Here is a 6,831-nt window from a genome sequence, read left to right as displayed (position 1 = left end):
AATTCAGATTACTCAAATAGAGTTACGGGAATGACCCTCTTAAATGAAATAATGAAAAATCAAAAAAATAAACGAAAAATAAACAACTGGACATCCTACTCGCAACATTCATGTGGATCGAGCTCTGGATCTTGGTACTCTTGATCTGAAATTGTTAATGAAAGAGTGAGCTACATTAGCGCAGTAAGAATATCACACCACTTACCCACACAGAAATAAAAGTTAGTAAAAATCATGAAAACAACTAATGGAGTTTTTGGGTGTTACATATACATACACACATATATATAAAGAGACGGAACTATTATATAAATGTACTTTATAGGGTGATTATAGAAGATTAAATATTTTTAAAGATTTGCGGAATTGTACTTAACAAGAATGTAAAATAAACAACACTCATGAAACACACATATACTTATTAACTCGATCCAAGACTAACAAGAACAACATTTATAAAGAAAAAAAAACACACACACACGCACGCACAAGAACACCACCTGAAAGTAAGCAAATATAAAACTCAAGCCAATTAAAATCCCAAATTCCCAAATCATTATTTGAAAGACAAGACAAACAAAAACAAAAGATTCGAAACTGAAACTCTTCAAACTAGCCCTTGATTCATTTCAAGATAATCAACAAACTTAGTCATTAAAATCCTTGGCCGCTTCCTAGAACATTCCCTGCAAGAAGAGGCGGCATTGTTTTCGGATTATCACCGTTAGCCGCCTCATTTGGATTGTCCACAATGAAGTTCTCATCATCCAATGGATCCGCAAACAGCATCTCTAGAGTGAAGCCATCAAATACTGAGTGTAGATTTGAATCATCTGGCACAATACATATCATATTTAGAGCATCGGATGTTGTGTTAATTGGATCATTTGGTGCATGAGGCATAGTACTCGGATTACAAAACTCATTAGGCATGATATTTGGATCATATGACAGATTAATATCCATTGTTGCAATTTGGTTCCCGAAGGCATCAAATATTATGTATGGATTATCTCTTGCATTAAGTGTTGCAATTGGATCATCTGACTCAATCATGACTAAATTATTGAAGAGATCCCTAGGCATGGCCTTCAAGTCATCAACAGGATCTAATAAGTTATATATAAAAGAAATTAAAATTTAAAGAAGAAAATCCCAAAGTACAAAATATCATACAATTACCACCCTACTAATTATTTTAAATACCATTTTCATATTTACAACCTTAGATTTAATAGGTTTTGATGAAGCTTCTCTATAGAACTATTCCGATTTGGCTCAATTCTTCAACATGGTGAGTTGTCTTTCATAGTACATTATCTTTCTTGACGCTTTCGATGATTGCTCATCTTCTCTAATCTTCTCTACATTGATTCAAAATTATTTATACTCTATTTGAATCCATAGGGACTTAAATGTGTTTCCATGAGAGATATTTTAGTCAAAATTTTAGGATTATCTAACTAAATTTTTATATTTGCTTTTTCATTAATCTCGTCATTCTTCCCAATAAATTTACAACAAAATGAAAGGATTTAGGTACTCATGTTTTTAATCGAATATTCTCAATTGGAATTCATATTTTTTTGAAGGAATCTGTCTTCGAGGGTAGGTTTTTTTTTTGGAAAAAACTCAAACCCGAAAGAGATTGGGGTTCCTCACCAGTGTCTGTCATAAGTAGCAGTTATGCTGATGAAAAAGCACAATATATTTTATAAAAATTTTGTAAATATAGAACATTGTTGTAATGTTTTCAATTAATTTTTTCAATATGAGATATTATATTCACAACACTCAATTATTTATAATATACTGAAATATCATATTTTTGATATAAAATATAACACGTTGCATAGTAAATTTATTAAATACGCATATATATTTTAAGATAACGAGCACTTGTATTCGTATTTGCATAATGCATTATATAGGTAGCAGTTAACAGTGTCACAACGGAAGATAAAAAGAAATAGTGTAGTAGAATCTTTGAGAGAGAGAGACATATATATATATAATCAAGCGCAAAGGGATTGAAGGAAGAAAATTTATATTAAGAACTAGATGCAATATCATTGAACGATTACAAAATACTTGAACAAATAATATAAAATAAGATGCCTCTTATTTTCTAGAACAAACCCTTACTCATACTAGAAGCTAAAATCCTAAAACCAAATATAATCTAAAGACTAATCCTGAGGCATTTACTGTGTTGGAAAAATTAAAAATTTGTTTTACATAAATAAAAAAAGTTCACTTAGAAGAATCCTTGGCCAAATCAATGATACTTTGGAGGCACCACGTTTGGATTGTTTAATGGAACAATGTTAGAACTGAATCCAGCAGGCTTTGTATCAAAAGGAAGACCTGTTCCACAGGAAGAACTTCCCAGAAAAAAGGATTGTTAGGATGATGATGATGAGGATGATGATGAGGAAGATGAGGATGAGGATGATGATTATTTGGGGTACGAATCACAATCTTCTCAGCATGCTTAGCCACATTCTTCTTCATCTCATCGAGAGAGGCCTTCAATTGTTGAAGTGTGTTAAGCTCATATCTTCCTTGGGAGCCATCCACCAACATTGATTCTCATTTGTCTTTTTCATATGGTTAAGCTCCTCGCCTCGCTTCTTCCCGATTTCGAGTTGGTTCAGAACCTGTACATGTAGTAGAATTAATATATATTATTTATATTGAAAATGTTTTATTAGAAAGGAAAGAAATTAAAATAACCTGAGTGAGCTGCATGTTGAGCTTATGGACGCTAGCGTTCCGATGAGCCTCAATGAGTTTCATGGTTCCAGAAGTAGCTTGTGGTGGACTACCACTAACAAAACGTTCCAACACAATCTCGACACAAGGATGACCAAAAGAAAAGACCTTTTGACCGAGTGAGAAGACGATAATAGCAATCTCAGCCCCACATAGAGTGCTCAATTCACTTGCCTTCTTGAAAAGTCCGGCTCGGCGTTTGGAGAAAGTGACTTGGAGATTGCTTTCATTATTCATCTTCACCATCTCAACCTTTTTTCGTCCCTTACTCTTTCTCGCCATACTTACAAGTATTGAATATATGCAGAGAGAAATTAAAAGAGAGATTAATGGAGAGGAATAATTGTATTGAAAGAGGGGGAAATGAGTGATATTTATAGGAGATTTAAATCAAGGTTGTGATTAATAATTTTAGGTAGACATCCTGTACATATTTTTCTGTTTTAATAACTTACATCTTTAGGGTTGCTTGAGAATCTTCTCTTTATTGAAATATACAATAGGAAAAATCTAGACAATTAAAGTTAAATTTTAGCTGTACTTTTATACAATTTGCAAAATCATCATTGTTTTAACATTTATAGATACATAGCTAGATGGATATATATGAAAATTTTACATTTTTTATGTTATATATATGTATATATATTCTCGATATTAATTTGGGATTGAGAAGTTAAGAGACCTACTTTTAATTTTATTTATTTGTTTCTTGTTACGAGACACAATGAATCAAATTGCAATGATAAAAATCCTTAGAATATTTATGTTAAAGTAATAAAAAATATAAAAATGTATTATATGATATATTAAAATTTAAAAGCTATGATGAATTCTTTATAAAATTAATTGATCATTAGTACAATGGATAATTTTAATTTATTTATAAGCATTAAGGAAGGATCTAAGTTGCAAATTATAACTATCAATTGGATCACATTTAAAATTCGAAGTTTTAAATAATTAAATTTAATTATGACAATTGATTAACCTTCATAACAATAAAGTTTTAATTCGATTGCATGTGATATTCAATTAAACTTGAAATTCATATAATTCATGTTGAGTACTTTCAAAAGGTGACTTACAATTATTTTATTTGTATAACACTTCAACTTGAGCCTGCTTAAACAAAATCCAATTTCTTTGATCCATTTGATTGAAAATTTCTATTTAATATTGTTTGGTCCTAATATAAAATCTTCCTTGTTTGCATACTTAACATTTAATGAAGATATTATCCCTACTTGGGATATATTCCCAAATATATAGATATGTTTACATACTTAGATAAGCACTCTCAATAGAATATTTCCCCTGAATATTACCTAATTTCATTATTGATATATTTTAAGATTAATTACCCACATCAAACTAATAGAATTTTCATAGCTAGCATTTATGTGTTAATAGAATTTTCTTAGCTGGAGCTTATGCATGTGGCCCATATAGGCTTAGTATTAAATTATTTATAGGACTTTAACCAAATAATTGATTTATTATGACTAAACACTTTTCATTCATCGTCATGATTTATTTATCGCATCAATAAATTGGATGAACATACATGTCACCAAGAGTGTCATCTAATAAATATATCACAACTCTTACAATGTATAAAAATTTGATCATGAAATTTAGTAATTTGTCCATGGATGCATAATTACCATATAGTTAATTCATTTTATTTATTGTATTTCATACTAACTCAAGATATGACTTATACCAACCATTATTTAACTGAAGAGTTGGTATATTTCTTCTTGTACAAGAGATTGTACTTCCTTGTATGTTTTTAATTAAATGTTATTTATATTATTTTAAAATTAATGTGTGTATATTAGTTAATTAACCAACACAGGTATTTATTCAAAAATAGACTCATAATTGTCAATGTAAAAACTAACTCGCATAAATGTGACATAATTGAAGGTATTCCCAGAGATGATCATGTTCTTATCGAAGCACGATTATGTGACTTTATATTTTCTTATATTTAGACGTTACCTTTGTCTTGACTTAATGAGTTAAAAATAAATTACTTAAAATATTTTCTCCTATTACAACTCTTAGAATAGCGGATTGATTTCAACTTGAAAATAAAAATAAATGCATAGATAAAAAAATTATGTTATTATTGCACTCTTTGAAAGTACCACAACACTACAATGAAAAGGAACATGACGAAAACCCAAATGCTAAGGCACCAGATATCTAACATAAATAAAATAAAACAAACTGCAAGCATCGTGTATACAACTCTTTTTAATTTCATCCTTCCGAGACTTTGTCAAGAAATGCACTTAGTAGAATCTTATTTTTCCCTTTCCTTGAATATACATATTGGGATTATCGTTGAACACATTAGGCATCGTGTTTGGGTCGTTTAATACACGAGGCATCATGTTTAATTTGTTCTAAATTATAATCATCTCAGCTTCTTTAGTAACTTTCTTCTCCAATTCCTCAAGAGATGTCTTTAAATGCTCAAGTTCTGAGAAAAGCATTTCCTGTTTTTGACCCATCCACCAACACTTACTCTCACATATTTTTTGTATTTCCTTAAGCTCTGCATTGCGATTTTTCTCGATTTCCAGTTGATTCATGACCTATTTTCATATGTTTTAAATAATAAGTACAATTCAGTATAAGTTTTAATCGAACAAACGGAAGATCAAATAAGTATAATAAGTTTTAAAATCTAAATATGGTCTACTCAAACCTGTGTGAGGATCATATTGAGCTCATGTATCCTGGAGTTGCAGTGAACCTCAATGAGTGTCATGGCTCCTGAAGTATCTCGTGGAGGATTACCATAAATGAAATCTTCAATCACTTTTTCAACACAAGGATGAGCAAAAGAAAAAGCCTTTTTACTAGGGGAAAAAATAATAATTGCAATGTCGACGCCACAAAGAGTGGACCATTCACTAGCTTTCTTAGAAAGACCAGCTCTTCGTTTTGTGAAAATTTCTTGGAGTTTGATTTCGTTACTCATCTTTATCATCTCAATCTTTTGACGACCCTTGCTCTTCTTATCCATCTAAAAGTGAAAGAAAAAGACGACGTGAAGACGAGATAAAAAAGTTGGCTTATAATTTACTAGGAAGTGATAGAAAATGGGTAGTATTTATAAGAGTCATCAGATTGACATTATTATTTTCCACTATGCAACATCAAAGATTATTTAAATAGATTTTCTATATAAAAATTTTAATCTTTAATTACTTACTCATTGGGATTCATCAAATTGAAAATTTTCATTTTGTACTATCCAACAAATAACTTTATTTATAAATTTATTAGCTTGAATTACTTATTCATTTAGAGTCAACAGATTAGACATTATCATTTTGCACTATCGAATATATAACTTGATTTAGATTAATTTTCTGTATAAATTTCTTAGCTTTAATTACTTATTCATTTGGAGCAGATTGCGTATTATCATTTTGCACCATCTAATATATAAACTGATTTATAAAATTTAATTACTTATTTATTAGGAATTATTAGGCTGGACATTATTATTTTGCACTATTCTATATATAACTTGATTGAGAGAGATTTTCTATATAAATTTTTTAGCTTTAATTACTTCCTCATTGGGAGTTACCAGGTTGAGGATCTTCATTTTTCACCATCAAACATATAATCTGATTTAGACGGATTTTCTATATAAATTTTTTACTTTAATTACTTACTCATTTAGAGTCATTAGGTTAGACATTATTATTTTGCACTATCTAATATATAACTTGATTTAAATGGATTTTTTGCATAAATTTCTTTGCTTTAATTACTTGCTCATTTGGAGTCACAAGATTGAGCATTATCATTATACACCATCCAACATATAGCTTGAGTTAGGTGGATTTTTTGTATAAAATTTTTAACTTTAATTACGTACTCATTTAGAATCATCAGGCTGTGCATTATCATTTTACACTATTCAACCTATAGTTTGAGTTAGGCAGATTTTCTATAAAAATTTCTTAGATTAATTACTTACTTATTTGGTGTTACCAGATTGACTTTATCATTTTGCACTATCCA

General features: G+C 29.7%; 2 pseudogenes; both read right to left on the bottom strand.

The window, feature by feature from the left end:
* Positions 1-2,278: 2,278 nt before the first annotated feature.
* LOC148270378 (agamous-like MADS-box protein AGL62 pseudogene) lies at positions 2,279-3,057 on the bottom strand (annotated as a pseudogene).
* Positions 3,058-5,192: 2,135 nt separating this feature from the next.
* LOC110818137 (agamous-like MADS-box protein AGL62 pseudogene) lies at positions 5,193-5,818 on the bottom strand (annotated as a pseudogene).
* Positions 5,819-6,831: the final 1,013 nt, after the last annotated feature.

Source organism: Carica papaya, chromosome 1 (genome assembly GCF_054855325.1).
Source record: "Carica papaya isolate Zhongbai chromosome 1, ASM5485532v1, whole genome shotgun sequence".
Taxonomy (NCBI): Eukaryota; Viridiplantae; Streptophyta; class Magnoliopsida; order Brassicales; family Caricaceae; genus Carica; species Carica papaya.
Note: the sequence above shows the minus strand (reverse complement) of the source record. Positions and strands in the feature narration are given on the sequence as shown.